Source organism: Neofelis nebulosa, chromosome 12 (assembly GCF_028018385.1).
Source record: "Neofelis nebulosa isolate mNeoNeb1 chromosome 12, mNeoNeb1.pri, whole genome shotgun sequence".
NCBI classification, from domain to species: domain Eukaryota; kingdom Metazoa; phylum Chordata; class Mammalia; order Carnivora; family Felidae; genus Neofelis; species Neofelis nebulosa.
In genome coordinates this window covers 41,151,684-41,172,188 of record NC_080793.1, presented here as the reverse complement: position 1 = coordinate 41,172,188, position 20,505 = coordinate 41,151,684, and the positions used below count along the sequence as shown (strand labels likewise).

Genomic DNA, 20,505 nt, shown 5'->3' with positions numbered 1-20,505 from the left:
CTCTTACCTTTGATTTCCACTCAGGTCATGATCCCACAGTTGTGGGATTGAGCCCCACTGTCAGGCTTCAGAGAGCCTGCTTCGGATTCTCTCTCTCCCTCTCTCCACATTCTCTGCCCCCTCCCCTGTTCATGCACATGCTCTCTCTCTCTCTCAAAAATAGATAAATTGCAAAATAAATAAATAAATAAATAAATACATAAATACATACATACATACCAACCAGAGAAAAAGAATATCACAAAATTAGAATTCTGACCCCACCCCCAAAATAAAACAAAGCATCATCCATTAATGTGAAGCTTCACTGGATGAAACAAAAATGATCTGGGACTTCAGTAACATAGGAATATGGGGCAAAAATTTGCTTTGATAAAGTTTGATTTAGATATTTTCCTCAGGGAACATCTAAAATATCAAAGACTCAGTGGTACCTAAAATGGTGAAGCCCATACATTAGGTGGTAAATATATGTCATGTCATAACTTTAACATTTGTACAAAGAAGAAGCCAGTGTAAACAAAATCCCTGGTTATTCCTTCATTTTTCACTGTGTAACTCAAGGTTTATATATATTCAGAAATAATACTAGTTCCCCAAGAGTTCTTTCAAAGAGAATATAAATATGTATAATACAAGTTGCACAATTTATCAGGATTTAGGAATGCCAGAGATAGAAAGAAATTAATCTAAATTACCAAAACAAACAAACAAACAAACAAACAAACAAACAAAAAACATGGTTCTACTTCTCATCTTTGGTTGATCTCAATGTACTTCAAAGCATGACCTTACAGTCATAAGCCTAACTATCAATGAGGCTCAAAATCTTGTGACAAAACACTTTCACTCCTTTTAGAGGTATCAGAAGTCCTGGTCCTTTAACACCTGTGTTAGAGAAAAATTCAATGGGCTCTTTTGTGTCTCTAATAGTTTATATAAAAGGTTTTCTCAGGTGAGTAGTCATTTGTGATATTCACTTGCTCAAAAAAACATCCCTTTTTGATTGATGGTGCCCTTGTGACATTGGGCAGAAGAGTAGACTAACTTTGATTGATGAAAGAGAAAAAAACTGTACTATATAAGAATGTGATCTAGAGGAGAATCTGTGGTTATTGATTCCCGTTATATAATTTTCTTTTTCCATCCTGCTAAAGTTCCTATAGCTACATATCCCAGGAAAAGGGACAAAATATTTGTATCTACACTTACATTCAAATATTAGGGTCTTATTAAATCAAAACAAACTCTAAAACAAATATATTGAATCTACTTTCATTTTCAGCTGCTTTTAGTGTAAATCTGTATCTCATCTTCAATAGGACCAGATAATATTACATGCACAACCCAATCCAATGTATGCCCCTAAATCAAAATTCACAAGAAAATTCTGGTTTTATTTACCTCCCTTAGGTCTGAAAGACTTAACAAACTTATTGATTCCTAGGAAACAAATGTCAACAACAGAAATGCATTGATAAATAGGAAAATACATAAACAGACTCATAATAAAAGCATTCTTGGATAATATTAATTTAGTAACATGCCATACTCTCAACCAAATCTGGGACATACTCGAAATTATTACATTTAAAAAATCCACTTAGGGATAACAATGCAATGTCTTTTAATCCATTATTTTATAAATTTATATAATCAATGGATTTGACTCCTCTGCACTGAACTATACTATTATAAACGCATACACGTGTATAATGCCCTCAGACTAGAAATTGTATATTTTACTATATTAATTATATCCTATGGGTAGTGTTAATCAGAAACTGTCCTGTGTGACACAGCCCTTACTGGAAATAGTTAACTATGGAGAATCAACGTCAAATGGGGTAAAATTTCTACTTCAGTTATGCCATCTGATTCTTGAGAAGAATCACAAAGAAACATTTGGATCAATTCATTTAGATGGTTAAGCAGAATGTACTCATCTTAAAATAAAGGTACAGAGCAGAGATTCAACTAAATTTTGGAAGCTTGCCCAGAATCCTTTCATTTGCAACATATTTTAAAATCCTAGTAATTCCATCTGTATTCAGTGACTTAATTATTCATTAATTCATTTAGCAAACATTAATGGATCACCTTTTGTGTGTCAGGCAATCTGTAAAATGGTCTCTATGCAGACACTATACTTGGCTTTAAGGATCACACTGTTAGCGGCCGTTTTCCTTCATTCAGGAATGATGAAATTGAGAGATTTGGAGCTGCCAATTGCAGTAAACACTTTATTAAAAAAATTTTCTTGAGTATACTTGACACACAACGTTACATTAGTTTCAGTTATACAACACAGTGATTCAACTTCTCCATAGTTATGCTATGTTCACCACAAGGGTAGCTGCCATCTGTCACCATGAAACACTATCCAAATATCACTGACTATTGACAATGTCAAAAATAACAGTTGATAGTAATAGGCAGAACGCTAGTTTTCAGAAATGATGCTATATGACAACTAAAGTCTAAACCTGAATGCTTAGCTAATTCCTTACAATTACTAATGTGAATTCCTAGAAGGATTAACATTTAAGAATATATAGCAAAGGGGTGCCTGGATGGCTCAGTCGGTTGAGCGTCCGCCATCGGCTCAGGTCATGATCTCGCGGTCTGTGAGTTCGAGCGTAGCATCGGGCTCTGTGCTGACAGCTCAGAGCCTGGAGCCTGCTTCGGATTCTGTATCTCCCTCTCTCTCTGCCCCTCCCCCACTCATGCTCTGTCTCTCTGTCAGAAATAAACATTAAAAAAAATTAAAAAAAAGAATATATAGCAAAGGTTTAAGTGACAACAGGATAATTTATTGAAACATCTATTCACTTTCTTTTCCCAATTTTAAAATACTATAGTATAAAAACAAAATGTTCTACATAGCTATTTGACTAGATTAATAATTAGTTAGATAAATTGAAAGTCACGAGGAAAGTTCTACTTCTAGTTATCTATTTGTGTATCATAATAGTTATCACTTAGTGACTTCTTCCTTATTTATTATTTCATATTTATTAATACTATTAAATCTGACAGCAATAAGGAGGTGCTAAGATTTTGCTATTTAATATGTAAGGAAATTGAAGCAAGGAGGTTAACTTTCCCTACCTTACTTAATCTAGGAATAGGGGAGCTAGTGTCCCAATGTCGACAGTCTGATTCTACTGACCATGTCTTAGTATTTTCACTGTTTCGTATAGATATAAGTATGCATATTTACATAGTATTTTATACATTTAAGTGCTATTTATCAATATATATACACGGTTTTGTGTTTTGTTTTGTTTTTCCTCTTGATCAAGGGCAATAACATGTTGAATAGTGTATCGCAAGAGTTTGCAAGTTTAAGAAAAAAGTTAATAAAGCATCTTTGAATACATTTTAATTTTTTTCATGTTTATTTATTTATGTTGAGAGAGTGAGAGAGCGAGACAGTGAGCAGGGGAGAAGCAGAAAGGGAATGGGAGAGAGACAATCGCAAGCAGGCTCTGCGTTGTAAGTGCAGAGCCCGATGCTGGGCTCAAACCTACTCAGGGTGAGATAATGATCCAAGCAGAAATCAAGAGTCAGATGCTTAACCGACTGAGCCACCCAGGTGCCCCTGAATACATTTTAAATCAAAACAATAAGAAAACCTACTAAGTAGAAGACAGAAGAAATTTGAGTACAGATCTTAAAGGAGTTTTACTTCTTGCAATGAAAAAACAAAAACAGCATTGTTATCTATATAAATGATTCATCATCACATTCACTTAGATTCCCACTACTTTAGTTTTGATATATGTGCAGTTTTTCAGAAATATTAATAGTATTGATGTTTAGTTGATGTCTTAAGATTAATTTCTTAACTTTTCCTTTTGGATTATGAATCACTTTTAAAAATTATCCCAATTGAATCTTTTTTCCAAATGTTAAGCCTGACTTATTGTCTGTCTAAATCTCATAAGACTATAAATAGACCATCTTTATTCATACCTTCACAATGTGATAAAATGAGAAAGCAGCATGTGGCTTATATAAATATACTGAATTTGAAAACAACCTGAATAATGACCATGCTAATGAATACAAATCAGTGTAAACTTTTGATAATTTCCAATATTGAGATCAATATATTTCTCTTATGAGAGTGGTTCTCATTAAAATATACGTCATTTTAATGCCATCTATGTTCATAAAATACCTCAATTTTATTTAGTTTAAGTGATTTAATCTTCGGTAAGCTTTATCTTATTATAAGTCTAAAGCTTTTAAGACTGGAAAGTAATTTGGTAACATCCAATCCTTTTAAGGTTTGAAGATTTTTACCTTAACCTTTAAAATGTTATGATTTATGCATTACCGCATCTTTCCAAAGGTTAAAAGCAAGGTACAACCATACATGGTACCAAGAGACTAACCCACATTTCCTACTTTCATCCCCATCTTCAAAATAGATTCATCTTATACATCTCAATGGAACTTAATTATATTTTTCTAATTCTCTGAATGTTTTTGTTAAACTAAGAAGTTCGTAAGTTAATGGTTCCATTTTACCTTACTGTGTTTGCATTTTAAGAATATAATGGTAACGAGAAACAGAAATTTCTGCCAAACAACACATTTCTTCCTTTCAATCCTATTATAAATCAGCACATAGGCTAGCATCGCAATGCTAAATAGCATCTGCTTTGTTTTTAACTTACTCTGTTTTCTCAGGAAATGCAAAATTTTGTGATAGGTATGACAACAATCATTCATTTTTATACCCTACTTCTAACAAATTCATTTTCATTGAAGTTTATCTCCTCCAACTCTGCCAAGTTATTTTACATTCTAATTTGACACATACATGGTCCCTTTTGAATCGTTATAATGACCTTTGTGATAGTGTCATCTTAATTTTTTAAAGTATGCATCATATATACTTCAGTCATTTGTGTGACTATTGACCCGTCTAATCCATGAAGCTCTGTATGCTCATAATTTTTATCGGGTAATCATTTCTGCTTCGATGGGTCCACCTTTCAAACACTGGCACAACATATGATGCCAGGCTTTACAAGACTCACCAATTGATTTTCGGGGTCCAAAAGAGATTAGAGCCAAATCTTCAAGTATACTAAGTCATTTTCAACAGTAAAACTGAAAGAGTATAAAGAAGGAAAAAACTACACATGTATCATAAAACTGTTTGAAATCACTCTTTTGGACACTCACACACACACATACACACGAAAAGCCAAAGTGGTTAAAAACAAAGAAAAAAAATATGATCTCTTATTGTACCAGGGTCTTGGTTTTTTTTTTTTTTTTCTTGATACCAGTAAATGTTGGGTTTTTTGGCTCGAACATTCTCCCCACATATAACCATCAACTTTGCTTCTGGTAATTCTTTAATTCTCATCTTCGATGCCATCTTCTCTGAAAAGCATCCTTTTACTTCCATTATTGTTTGTTTATTCCATTTTCTTGAATTTCACGCTCCCAAATGAGATTATGGAATATTATATTTATTTTTTTTGCCTGTATGACTACTCTGTAGACAAACTGTATATGAGAGAAATAAGACACTATCTTTTTTTCTGTTCTATGCCAGTTTATCCTCCAAAAATTGTATAATACATGGATGGATGGATGGATGGATGGATGGTGGATGGACACTTATGCAGATCGCTTAACTGAAGTCTGCATACCTCCTTTTTCTCCCTTTATGTTCTAAAAAGTCATTATCTTAGGAAACAACAGGCTTTCTCTAGAAATTCACATATCTGGCCATTATCTCTTTCTATCACATAAGGTTTTTCCCTCTCTATCCATTATAAGTAGACATACTTAACAAAGGGATGCTTTGGAGATGACATCCTCCATAAAACTAATCTGAGTGAAAAAGTTCTATATGCTCTTATTCAAACTTCTCCTTAGGCAATAAGGACTAAAAACCATACGTATTTCAGAAAGTAAAATATACTATGTGATAAATACTTCACATGTAGCTTTTTGTCAGCTTCCTTTTGTTGATAAATTATGTCAATGTATGTATGTCATAGAAGCACAATATTATAAATGATATTTATAATGTTATATTACAAAGAAAATAGAGAAAAATAATAAAAACAGAAATAATAGTAATTACCCTTTGCAATTTAAAATAAACTGTATGAACTAGTTTATACATAGTGATGCTCATGGGCTTCTCTTTGGGAGATATTTATATTTTTCTTATTGCAGATCTAATAAATTCATTCATCCTTATTCATTCTTTTTTTTTAAGGTTTATTTATTTTTGACAGAGAGAGACACAGCGTGAGCAGGGGAGGGGCAGAGAGAGAGGGAGACACAAAATTCAAAGCAGGCTCCAGACTCTGGGCTCCATGCTATCAGCACAGAGCCCAAGGCGGGGCTCGAACTCACAAACCATGAGATCATGACCTGAGCCGAAGTCAGTTGCTCAAATGACTGAGCCACCCAGGTGCCCCTGCTTATTCATTCTCAAGACAGTATAATTAAATTTATCTATAACTAAAAGAAAATAAAGGGATAAATATTCATACATATATCCCCCTGCACAATTATGTATAAATAATTACAAAGACTCTCTGTACATATTTTTAATACTTTAATTCAAGTTTAAGGCTCAAAATTCAAATTTAAGACTTTTAACAGTCTTTGTTTCAGTATTTCTTATAAGAACTATTTTTAAGATCTCTAGTTGTGTGCACTGTAAGCTTACAAGACTAAGATCAAAGTTGTTCTTCTAAATTTCTGAAGAAAATATGTCTAAGAAGGAATATATTTCTTTAAAATGCACCTCAAGAAAAGGGAATTCAATGTTTTTACCAAGGCTTAATAAGAAATAGTACATGCAACGTAAGAAAATGCTAATGCAAATAAGTATATTTTCAATTAGAGGAGTGTTCAACTTCAGAAACACAGTAACATGGTATCAGTCAATGAAATTCTTTTGTTATGCTTTTCTGTAGTAATAACAGTCCATGTGAGGAACTTTGGGCGTGCATGTGTGTGAACATCCACGTAGTATTTAAGACCAAGAACAAGAGTTCCAAGACATCAAGAGTGAGACTGTAACTTTTCTAGTTATCACTTTACTGCTTTTAAAGCAGTATTATTACTGCTTATTATTTTAAAATAAGTGTATAATTATGTATTAACTATAAGTAATAATAATTAATAATACACTTAATACTTATTAATACACTTATTATTTTAAAATGAATGTAGTATTATATTTATTAACCATAAATATTAATCAATAATAATACACTTAATACTTATTAATAATACACTTGTCATTTAAAAATAAGTGTATATCCCTTCTCAACTTTTTTTTTTTACATGTCACAATACTTCTTCTTTGGGAAAACTGAAAAAAAATTCTTAGGAAAAGGATAAAAATTGTATTCTCTTTCTCAGTTAAATTACAATAAAATAAAGAAGTCATCATAAAAATTGCTTACAACTGGAAAAACAAAGTGCGACCTAGATCTGCAGGTGAGAAAAACAAAGACATTTTATTAAGTTCTTCTAAATATGAGTGTCTCCAGGTGTACCGGTTATTTTTCCAGCATATAAACAGTATTACTTCATGCATTTTGATTAAATTGCCTGGTTATTCAACTGAATTGGTAAGCCATTTTTATCCAAATTGTTGAAAGGTTGTTACATTTGACAAAGTCATGGTAAATCCTATCATGATGGTAGTTATTCTAATGCACGGGGATTGGACAGGTAGATAAGTAGATACAGATATAGATATAGAGTTCCAAATTTATATACACACACAACAGTGTTAGTAATTTTATCCCTACTGCCCATAATGCAAGCCCAATGTGAATAAATGACAATGACAGAATGACAGCTGGTCAAAGTGAACTTAGTTGACTTTGCTGAGTTTACAGTATTCAAAATCTAAGAATATGCTTTGCCCAGGTTATTTTGTTTTGATCTCTCAATTTCCCTCTTGTTACCATGCCATGACCTCAAGGAAACATAAAGAAAAACAAGAAAACACTACTACCTTTATCCATCCTATGCTAAAATATTACTTAGTTACATCCACATTTTATTTATAATGGAGACGGAAGGTATTATCCTTAGTGTGCCCTCGCCTCCACTTGTCATGTTTCTTGGTGTTTTTGTAATTATTCACTGCTGCTTCTAACAATTGAATGGACTTTTCAAGAAATTGCTAATTAAGATGAAGAGTTACCCGTACTCATTTTTCAATTCACTGTAACTAGATTCTCTCCTAAAACATTCCCATTACTCTCATCAAGGTCACCCATGAAGACTTGGAGGAAGGGTCAGAATAAGAGAGTCACAGACTATCAGGTGGCCTCTCCCCAGTTAAGAGAACCCCTCCCTCCACTTAGGCTTTTAAGTAATGAGGATATGAGGGTTAATCATGGTCCCACTTACCCTATTTGTAACCCTGGGATATAGTACTACCTCTTCTGTTACCCTGCACATAGCCTACATCTTTTAAAATTATTACTTCGTTATTTTCAAATTACCAAATTTGTGTCTGCCAACTGTTGTCTTCAGGACTCCTGATTGGCAATCCATTTCTTTTTGAAACTACATTTCCTCTCATCTGCTCTAGTAGTAGTCACTCCTGCTTTCCTTTCTATAATCATGGTGCATGGAACTCATCCTTTTCCATACCCTGGCCTTTGCATTTTAGTGTTTTCTAGATGCTCCCCCTTATATTTCTTCCTAACACTCTCTCTTCATTCACTGTCCCATTGTTTAAATTGCCATCTATATTCAAATAAATTACTTACATCTTTCTTCAGCTTGGATGTCACACTCAACTTCTGGTCCAAGGTGCATATTAAGTGATAACTCCTATGTGTTCCCAAACTGATCGCGCTATCTTCCGTCTCCCACATTTATTTATTTCTGAATTTGTTGAATTATACTCCATCTACCCAGCTGCTCAAGCTAAGAAACTGAGCTGTCATTGGCTAAGTCTAATTCCCTGCCTCCACTCATGAAATTCTATCAAGTCTGTCTATAATTGCTCCTTCAGTATTGCCCCTTCATTACACTTCCATTACTATTAATTTAGTTCAAGCACAAATTAATACTTGAACTGAATTATGCCAGTTCCTTTGTTACTAAAATCTATTATGGTGTTTCATGCCTCAGGGTTTCACTCAGGCTATTACTTGGGCCCTTATTTCTAAATATTGATCTTTACCTGACTGACTCTGATTCTCACATATGTGCTTAGCTTCAGCGAAGTCACCATTCTCTACAGAAAGCTTCCCTGTGTCCTCCCATCCTCGGTTACATGCTTCAGTGTGGTTCTATAGCACACTCTTCAAACGTCTACTAAAGCATTTATCATAGTAGCGGGTAAATATCTGTTCATTTGTCTTTGAAACCAAGGATGTTGTCATATGTATGTTTAATTACTGATATAACACCTGTAACAGTATAAGCGAGCATTCTATTAACTATTACATGAAAGAAGAAAAAAGACACAAACTCCACTCTTAAATAACTTATTTTGGGAAGTGTGCAGATACATTTAATTGCTATAAGTTCTGCTAACTTCACTGAAGTTAGCAGATTGCTCCTGCAGGTGCTATGGTGCCCCAAGATGCAGTATTCCATACCATATGGACTAGTTTTTAAACGTGAAATTCAAAATAGAATGAGAAAAGTTAAAATCATTTTGAGGTTATGTAAGTAAAGAATTAGATGCTTAATATAATTTTTACTCTAAATAAGTTCTCTTTCTTTTTAATGGATACATCACTGAAAGAGCTGATATTGCATAACGAGAGAAGAAATGGGCACAGAAAAGAGCTTTGGATTAGGCTGAGATTGTCCTTAATTTCCTTTCTCTTCAAAGTTCCCATTAATGGGCAATATCTGTATCTTTTGAAAAGACATTCTAAGTAAACTAGGGCTAAGATCAATTCTGCTCTCAGCCTGCAATAAAACTGTCATAGAGATTTACCAAATAAAATAAAATAATGATCGGCAAAGAGGCGCGGGATCAGCAGCTCAGTCAGACTAATGATATTGAAGGGTCTCACCAGCAGGAAGAAAGAGGCAACTTTACCATTATATAAAAAGTAGCACTTGTTATTATTGTGTGTTGATTTTTGTGTTTTCTTTTCAGCTATAAATTGCAGAATTCAGACTTTAAGTATTTGTAGATGAAACAAGGAACATAAACTTAAATACTTGTCCTTGGAGAGGAATCAATAGTTACAGTTCTCTCTTTTAAGTCAATATTTTATACTCTCACAAAACAGAGCGCCATATCAATACTCTTAACGTCAGTGTTGTACTCATCCTTATTTAGCCACTTGTGCGCGAAGTGTCCTCTGATTATAGTAAAAACATCTGCAGTGGACACCAAATAAAGCTCCACAGTAAAAAATAACAGACCATTAACAGTAACTTAATGAGGATATTTCTACTTCCTAAACTTAAAATTTAATCATCACTTAATTACACAAAGCATCACCTACCTAAAATAAGAAATACCACTGAATTTATGATGGGGAATGCATCTGTCCCTTCCATCTCAATGCAATGACAATGAAGAATTCAGATTTAAGTGTCCACAATTTTAATCTAATTTAATCATTAAATAAAAATAAAATAAAAGAGTATCTCAGAAATAGGACTTCAATTACTACATGGATATGATAAAATGAATACATGATATTATCCATCCTTTAAAAAGGAGGAATTCCTGCCATTTGTGACAACATAAATGAAACCACAGGACATTATGCTAATTGAAACAAAGTAGACAAATACTGCATGATTCCCCTTATATGAGATATATAAAATAGTCCAACTTATGGATGGATAGAATTTAATAAGTGGTTTCCAGGGGCTATGGGGTGGGGGAAATGGGTAACTATTACATAATGAAGTTGCAGTTATGCAAGAGATCAATAAGTCCTAGAAAGCTACTATACAACATGGTGCCTGTAGTTAACAATACCGTCTTAAACACATCAAAATTTGTTAAGATGATATATCTCCTATTTTTTAATGTTTATTTTTTTATTTTTGAGAGAGAGAGAGAGAGAGAACGAACACAAGGAGGGGAGGGGCAGAGCGCGAGAGGGAGACGCAGAATCTGAAAAAGCCCATCACGGGGCTCGAACTCACAGACCACGAAATGATGACCCAGGCCAAAGTCAGACACTCAACTGACGGAGCCACCCAGGCACCCCAGATGATAGCTCTCAAATTAAGTATTCTGACCACATGTGCACGCGTGCACACACACACACACACCACAAAGAGACACAAGGAAACTCTGGGAGGGGGTAAATATACCTATAATCTTGGTTGGAGTAATGGTATCATAGATGTTTGTATATACTGAAACTCATCAAATTGTGCACATTACATAAGTGCAGTTCTTTGTTTATTAAGTATACTTGAAGAAAGCTGTTTAAAAAGAAAAGAAAAAGAAAAATTTCAATGCATGCTTAATGTAACCTAGGAAAATATTTAGAGCGGTTATTTCACTGAGGCTGCGTGTGTTTGTGTGTAATAGCCACCAGTTTCCAACTACTGATTAAATTATATAATCAATTCATTAGTCATTGATATTTTTCATATTCTACTAAGCTAAATTATTTTGGTCTTGATAAAGGTGAAATGACCCAGGTAAAAACAGCCTGAAGGCACACAGGCTTATAATAAAATCAAGCCTGGATCTTGGTAGTCTCATCTTTGCCCTTCCAGTGAGAATACTTGGTTTCTCTTTCTAACTCAACTTTTCCCTCGGTACTTTAAGTAGATTTCGGAATTTATAGGTACTTGAGTAGCCCAAGACTGATCTTATAGGCCTCACCATTAAATCACTCCACATTTTAATTCAATTCTAAGGAGGGTTTCTTTTCCAATAATTCTATTTGCTTACCCTTAAAGCCCCAGATACTAACATGACTTAGTTTTAGCCAATAAAATTTTGGCCTGTCTACCCACAAATTCCTATCTACTTTATGCCCATCATCCTAGATCATTTCTCTGAAAAGCTACAGCTCTACTTTCACTATCCTGTAACCTACAGAATAAGTGAGACTTGCTGTATATCCCAATGCCTCACAGTATGATATATATTGAGAAAACTGTTGGGTGCTTGTTTCAACTTTCAAATATTACAATACCACATTTAGGGATATCCTTACTTTGAATTTAAAATCATACCTGGGAGGTAAGATTTAACATATTCAAATACGATTCACTGTATTTTGGCTGCAGTGCAGAACCATTTCAGAAATGACATGTTATTTCCTAACGCACAGCTCCAATCAAGTCCTGAAGTCAATGAATTCTGGTCTAATTCAGTGATGGCAGATAAAGACTGATTATCACTGGTCTACCACATTATAAAGAAGCAGCCACAAGATTCAGACTTCAGTCCCCTGATCATGACAGATGATGAACTGCTATTCCCCCAATCATGGATTCTGAAGAAGAGGCAGAACAGGGCTAGATGCGAAGTTTGTTTTGTTTTGTTTTGTTTTGTTTTGTTTTCATAATACCACAAGATTTGATTCCAAATGCTGTTTAAATCAGGCAGAGAGATGGTTCTTTCTCAAATCAGTGTCTGCCAAATTGATGGAGCAGGGCTAGGGACCAGATTAAACAATGTCCCATAATTTTAATCCCAAGGAACCTAGCCTTAAGTCACTGCGTGAGGGGGCTTTCTGCTGTAGAGGCAATTCCTGTAGGGGCTGGCAAATAAGTTCTGAATTTCAGTGACTGGACCACAAATACGCCTTTGCAGGAAGATCGCAGCAGCACACCCCAGTGTCCAGCTCACGTTTTGAATGTCATCTGTTTTGAATCCACGTTAATTGGGTGCATACCTATTTAGAATTGTTGTATCTTTCTGGTGGATCGAATCTTCATCAACATGAAATGTTACTCTTTGCCAAATGTAATGCTTTATTCCTTAGAGTTTACTTTATCTTATATTAATAGTTACAGAAGCTTTTTTGGGGTGGGTATATACAAGGTTTATCTTTTTCCATCAATTCACTTCCAAGAATTTTGTTTCCTTACATTTAAAGCCTGTCTTTTGGAAGCAACATATTAAAATTCCAATTTGAAATATTCATCTTTTAGTTGATTTTCTGACCTCATATTAATTTGATGTGCTTAGTGATACATTTGGTTTCACATCTACCGTCTCACCTTTTGTGCAATATTTAACTTATCTTCTATTCTTTTTTGTCCCCTTGTTTCCCTCCTTCTGGATGGATCAAGCACTTTATTATTTTACTTTAATATTATTTTTGCATTCTTTTAAAATAATACAACTTTATTTGTTGTTATTTTAATTGATCTGTGATTTAAACATATATTCTGTACTAACTCTAGTATAAATCAAAGGCTAATTTTATCCTACTTTAATAGCAGTGGAACTTAGAACACTACATAGCCATCTATGCCCCTCCAAGTTTGGGCATTATTTTATATTATTTTCCATGTTTGGATGCTACATGGATTTTAACTTCCAAAGTGTATTTCAAGTTTTGTTTCGTAAGGAAATATTTATTTACATTTACTTTCATGTTAAATTTTCATTGCTGCTCATTTTTACTATATTACTATGGTTCTATACAGAGCTTTCACTCCATTTAATATAGGGTTTAAAGTGAGGATATTAGTAATTCTCAAAATTTTGTTTCTATGCAAATACACATATTTTCTCCTCTCATTTTTTTTTCTTTTTCTTTGGTTTTAAATAGTAGACCAAACTTGAAACAATCCAACATGCAATGATATAGATGAATTTCAAAATCATTAGTCTCAATGAAAGAAGCCATATAGGAAAAAAAAATCCTATATGGTTTCAAATATTATCTGTTTTCAAAACACTAGAAAATGGAAACTAATCTGTAGTGACTACAATGTCAGTCTTGCTGGGCCTGAGAGCAGGAAGAATGGACTATAAAAATGTCTTAACTATAGAGAACAAATTGAGGGTTACTGGAGGGGATGTGGGTGGGGGGATGGGTTAAATAGGTGATGGGGATTAAGGAGGGCACTTGTTGTGATGAGCACTGGGTGTTGTATATAAGTGTTGAATCACTAAATTGTACACCTGAAATTAATATTACTGTATGTTAACTAACTAGAATTTAAATAAAACTTGAAATAAAAAAACAGAAACAAAAAAAAAATGTCTGAGGTATCTCTTTTGGGTGATCAAAGTTCTGAAATTTGACTGAGATTTTTGTTTATTCAGAGATGAAACTACTGTCAGAACTCATTTTACTGTACATTTTAAATATATGTGGCTTATTGTACATAAATCATAAATGTATATAGTTTATTATACATAAATCTAATAAATTTTAAAAGAAGGCCAAGTTAGGAGGATTATCTCTCCTGGTTACTAAGAATTACTGTATGGGGCACCTCGGTGGCTCATTCGGTTGAGTGTCTGACTCTTGATTTCTGCTCAGGTCATGATCTCAGGGTCGTAGGATCAAGACCTGCATCTGGCTCCATGCTGAGCGGGGAGCCTGCTTTAGATTCCCTCTCCCTCCCTCCCTCCCTCCTTCCCTCTCTCTCTCTCCTCTCCCTCTGCCCCTCTCCTCTACTCGCACTCTCTTGCTCTCTCTAGAAATTAAAAAATATAATAAAAATAAAAGAATTATTATAAATTTGTACCTATTATGAGAGCAGTCTGACATAAGGAGAGATAAGTCAATCAAAAGTAATAGTTTAGAAATAGTATAGATATATATATTTAATATAATTGCATATAGATGGGCATAAAGATACACATATAATCATGTATTATATAATTATTATGTTATATATACTTTATATGTTTCAAGTATATATAATGTGTAATATATTACAATATACATATGTAATATATACTTTTTATATGTGTTATAATGACTTTTTACTAAAATTTTAGACTGCTATATATTGTATTATCTTGGATTTAACCAACTGAGATTTGGCAATAATTAATATCAATTCCAGGAGATTGTCAGTACATTTGGACAACACACTTTCATAATTGTCATTTGATAATATATTAAATATCAAACCTTATAATGTCATAAAATATATGTTAACTGAATATTTATATTATACATTTTATTGTAACCACTTCTAAATGGAAATGAAGTCTTTCATATAATACCTAAAGATTTATTACCATAAAATGCCAGAAACAAATTATATTTTTAAATATATGCTTACATGGCCTTCCTGAGCATGTTTCTATATTTCTTATTGTTTTATCATCCCAATTTATCAATTTACTTTTCTTTCTCTTTCTTTTCATTTGATTTTTTTTAATGCAACTACCCAAAATAGGCAAGCATATTATTGTATCCCAGTAAAAATGGACTCTGAGAGGTCCTGATATAAGGCAGGCAGTTATTTCTTATTATTAATTGCCCCTCCCAAGTGATTTCTCATCAGTTGTGTTAAAGTGCTTGAAAACTACTCATAAAGGAAAAATGAAAAAAGAATATGCCTTGTACACTGGAAGAAATTATCCTCCTTTGAAGGTTTCTTTATAAATTGTCAAATATAACCACACTGGCACATCTTAGCCTTTTCCACATAATACGTGATGGATCTTCTTGCCCCCAGATTCTTCTATCACTATACAACCTCGCTTTACAAATTTAACTTTTTATTACCATTAAAAGGAGCATGTATTAGCTACTTTAGATGAGGCTATTTTAATTTGGAATTTCAAGCAACAATTTCAAGATTAGACACACTGGAGACCCAAACGCTTATTAAAGCAGATAAATCAAAGTGGGGTGTTTCTTTGCCATATGAAGGAAAAGAGGATAATAAACCAACTAAGATGAGACAAACAATACAAGATAATATAATCCTAAAGAGAAAGACAGGATTCTATTAACAAGGGTTATAAATATCAGTTTAAAGTCACAAGGCGAAATCATTTCTGCTACATGGTAATTTTAATATGATAACATAATTCTATTTATTCTTCTTCTGTCAAATTCACTCAATATTGTTCTCCCCAAATCTAGTTCTACAAAGTTTCAAAACTCCCTGATGTAGTAAGCTTGATTCCCAATTAATATTCACCATTTTGCTGAGCCCCTTGAAATATGCTTTTGTTGTCATAGATTTTTTAAAGAAGCAGAATATATGTGTGTATATTATACTCTACACATACCACATTGATCAAATACAATCATTCCTGTAGATACTACTTAATGGCAATAATTTTGATAATTTTTTCAAAATTATCTTTCTACAAAATTTTGTCTTCAGGTTTAAAAAATGTAGACAAACTACCAAACCAGTTCCCATAATTTCATGTCATTTTAGGTAATGAGCCCATAATTACATTCATTCATCTCTTTCAGCATATACTACACTTTCAAATTCCAAAATAAACTATCTTACTGCGCATAGTTTTAAGAAAATATACATGCAGAACATATAACTAAATGAGAAGATTTTGTTTTGTTTTGTTTTTTAACAAATTACTAGAAAAATTTAGAGTAAGGATTTGAGCATGATAATCTAATAAGGAAACAAATACTTAAGCCTGATTGCGTCAGGCTTTCAAAACAAGGATAAATGTACTACATATGAAGTATACTACTTATATTATAATAACAGAAGGGCATCGGAAATATATGTGCTGTAAATAATGATCATTGCTGTTTTCACTGAACAAAGTGAATCTACGATTCCAATCATTTTAAAGAATAAGCCATATGCCACTTTCCCAGAAACTCGTGACCCCAAATTTTCAATCCTTTTCCCTTCCAGACGTGACCAACCAGCCATTTGCCACTGCCCATGGTTCATACCCACACACATATATACACACATATCTTTGAACACAAAGTGAAGGACCATTTTATCTACTAGAAGTTCTAGCTGTAATGAAAATTTATTTTCATCCTTATCTTTCAAGGTTTTTGTTGAACTGGGCTACAGTACATTCTGGCTTGTAACAACAGACCCATCCCATTCATTGACGAATCAAGTCTGAGTTCTTTCCTTCATCATTTCTTCATAGTGGAAGTACTCTGCCCCTAATAGCCACAGGTTTGAGTTGAAAGGGGCATCAATAGTTGTCTGCTCAGGGCTCCTGGGTGGCTCAGTCAGTTGAGCGTCCGACTTCAGCTCAGATTATGATCTCACAGTGAGTTCGAGCCCCACATCGGACTCTGTGCTGACAGCTCAGAGCCTGGAGTCTGCTTCAGATTCTGTCTCCCTCTCTCTCTGCCCCTCCCTGCTCATGCTCTGTCTCTGTCTCAAAAATAAATTAATTAATTACAAAAAATAGTCATCTGCTCTACTTACTCCTGCAGTTTATGTTTTCTTTCTAACTTCGCTTGTGACCAATCTGTGAAATAGAAGTTCCATTTTTCAGTGGACTGATGCCCCATTTAAACTTAAGACAATACATCTGTTCACTTACAGCAGCTCTGGCCACATGGTCACTTGATATTCTATGGCAAGATGTTTTGTCTCTACCAAGGCCCAATAGCATGGCAATATTCAATGGATCTACTCTTAATAGACTTGGGACAGTACCCCATTTTATTACCTAAAGCTCATATGCCCTACCTCTAAGGGCAGAGTAGTAGTGGTGGAGCAGGGACCACCCAAACTTTACTGTCAACCCAAACTTTTAATCCACAACACTAGAGTTGTATTCTCCTTTTCCTATTTTTCAGTTTTCAGAGTAATTGCAGTCCATTTGTGAGAGAACAAAGGGAAATCATGATCACTTTTACTTTCTTTGAGGATCTGGCCTCTCCTTCAGTCAATGGTTTCAGGTGTAAAAACGGATTCAGGCCTGGAAAAGTTTGTGATTTTTTTTTTTCTATTGCAATGTCTCTCAGACTCCTGATCATCTATCCTGGATTGTTTTTGATAACATATATTGAGCAATATCATCAATATTAGCTACTCATCCGTTTTACCTTTTTCTATTAAGTATCTGCATAATTCTTAGGCCCCTGATGTCACTCTGACCTTGCTGTTCATTATAAAATATCATCACCATGCTTTGATTGTTAAGCATCAATACCTGGCCTCTACTATTTTGAGATCCCATCCTCCCTATTGCTCTCAGGGACCGTGATTCTTAAAATAATCACTTGCTGATAGTGCTGACCAACAATGAGTTTCATAGTGATACTGGTATGCTCTTCATGAGTATGTAAGTTATTACCTCCATCTCTCACTAATCTACACTCAATATCATCATAAGGGTACATAAAAGAAGACTGAATATTCAGCCATCTTCCTTATTTCAAAAATATCACAAGGTATCCAAAACCAAAACAGAAGTGATAAAGGAAGAAATACAACAGCCCATAAATTGTGGGAAGGAAGTCAAGGACTCACAAATCAAAGTTGAATAGGAATAGTATACAACAACCAACAAAGAGACTTGAAGGAAATATAATTCATAATATATATATATAATTCAAGGCATAAAATAATACTTTAATGATTATTTCACGCTGCAAAATATCTTAAAAGCAAATGAATTAAATAAAACAAAAGTCAATTAGAAGATCATAAAAAAGAGATTTAAATAAAACCAAGGACAAATAGGAAAATAAGCAAGGGCCAAAACAACAGAATTAAAGAAAAAATTAATAAAGTACAAACTGTTTTGCAATGGGTTTTCTGACAGAACACGAGTGTCATTAAAACCACCTCTAAACCCAAACCAAAATGGGAAAGGAAAAGACTCATATCAACATCGTTATCACTAGACACGTAGATTTGGGCAAGTCTACCACTAATGGTCATCTGATCTACAAATGTGGTGAGATTGACAAAAGAACTATCGAAAAATTTGAGAAGGAGGCTGCTGAGATGGGAAAGGGCTCCTTCAAGTCTGCCTGGGTCTTGGATAAACTGAAAGCCGAACGTGAAGGTGGTTATCACCTGTGGAAATTTGAGACCAGCAAGTTTTATGTGACCATCATTGATGCCCCAGGACAGAGATTTTACCAAAAATATGATTACAGGCATATCTCAGGCCGACTCTGCTGTCCCGATCGTTGCTGCTGGTGTTGGCGAATTTGAAGCATGTATCTCCAAGAATGGGCAGACCTGTGAGCATGGTCTTCTGCCTTACACACTGGGTGTAAAACAGTTTATTGTTGGTGTTAACAAAATGAATTCCACTGAGCCAACCTACAGCCAGAAGAGATAACGAGGAAATCGGTAAGGAAGTCAGCACCTACATTAAGAAAATTGGCTACAACCCTGACACAGTAGCATTTGTGCCAATTTCTGGTCGGAATGGTGACAACATGCTGGAGCCAAGTGCTAACATGCCTTGGTTCAAGGGATGGAAAGTCACCCGTAAAGATGGCAATGCCAGTGGAACCACACTGCTTGAAGCTCTGGATTGCATTCTGCCAGCTACTCGTCCAACTGACAAGCCCTTGTGTCTGCCCCTACAGGATGCCTACAAAATTGGTGGTATTAGTACTGTCCCTATGGGTCGAGTGGAGACCGGTGTTCTTAAGCCAGGCATGGTGGTCACTTTTGCTCCAGTCAATGTTACAACTGAAGTTAAACTCTGTTGAAATGCACCATGAAGCTTTGAGTGAAGCTCTTCCTGGAGACAATGTGGGCTTCAATGTCAACAAGGTGGCTGGTGATAGCAAAAGTGAGTTACCAATGGAAGCAGCTGGCTTCACAGCTCAGGTGATTATCCTGAACCATCCAGGCCAAATCAGTGCTGGATATGCACCTGTGCTGCACTGTGCCCACAAGTTTGCTGAGCTGAAGGAGAAGACTGACTGTCATTCTCGAAAAAAGCTGGAAGATGGTCCCAAGTTCTTGAAATCTGGTGATGCTGCCATCATTGATATGGTTCCTGGCAAGTCCATGTGTGTTGACAGCTTCTCTGACTATCCTCCTCTGGGCCGTTTTGCTGTTCATGACATGAGATAGACATGTCATCTCATGGTTGCTGTGGGTGTCATCAAAGCAGTGGACAAGAAGGCAGCTGGACCTGGCAAGGTCACCACGTCTGCCCATAAAGCTCGGAAGGCTAAATGAATGTTATCCCCAATACCTACTACCCCAGTCTTAATCAGTGGTGGAAGAACAGTCTCAGAACTGTTTGTGTCAATTGGCCACTTAGGCTTAATAGTAAAAGACTGGTTAATGATAACAATGCATTGTCAAGCCTTCAGAAGGAAAGGAGAATGTTTTGTGGACCATTTGGGTTTTTTTGTGTGTGGCAGTTTTAAGTTACTAGTTTTTAAAATCAGTACTTTTCAATGGAAATGACTTGACCAAAAATCTGTCATAGAATTTTGAGACCCAATAAAACAAAAGTTTAATGAGAAACCTGTGTCTTCTTTTGGTCAACACTGTAACCTTGTACTATTCAGGTAAAAGATTAAGAGTTGCCCGTAACCTGTTCCTGGTGTTAATATCTGCTGAAACTGAGAATTGGGTTAATGGGTTGTTTTCCCCTTGGCTGGGAAACATTTTTAC

At 34.7% G+C, this 20,505-nt stretch overlaps 1 pseudogene; it reads left to right on the top strand.

Moving 5' to 3' along the window:
- The first annotated feature begins 18,697 nt into the window (after window positions 1-18,697).
- Window positions 18,698-20,300, top strand: LOC131490852 (elongation factor 1-alpha 1-like; annotated as a pseudogene).
- Window positions 20,301-20,505: the final 205 nt, after the last annotated feature.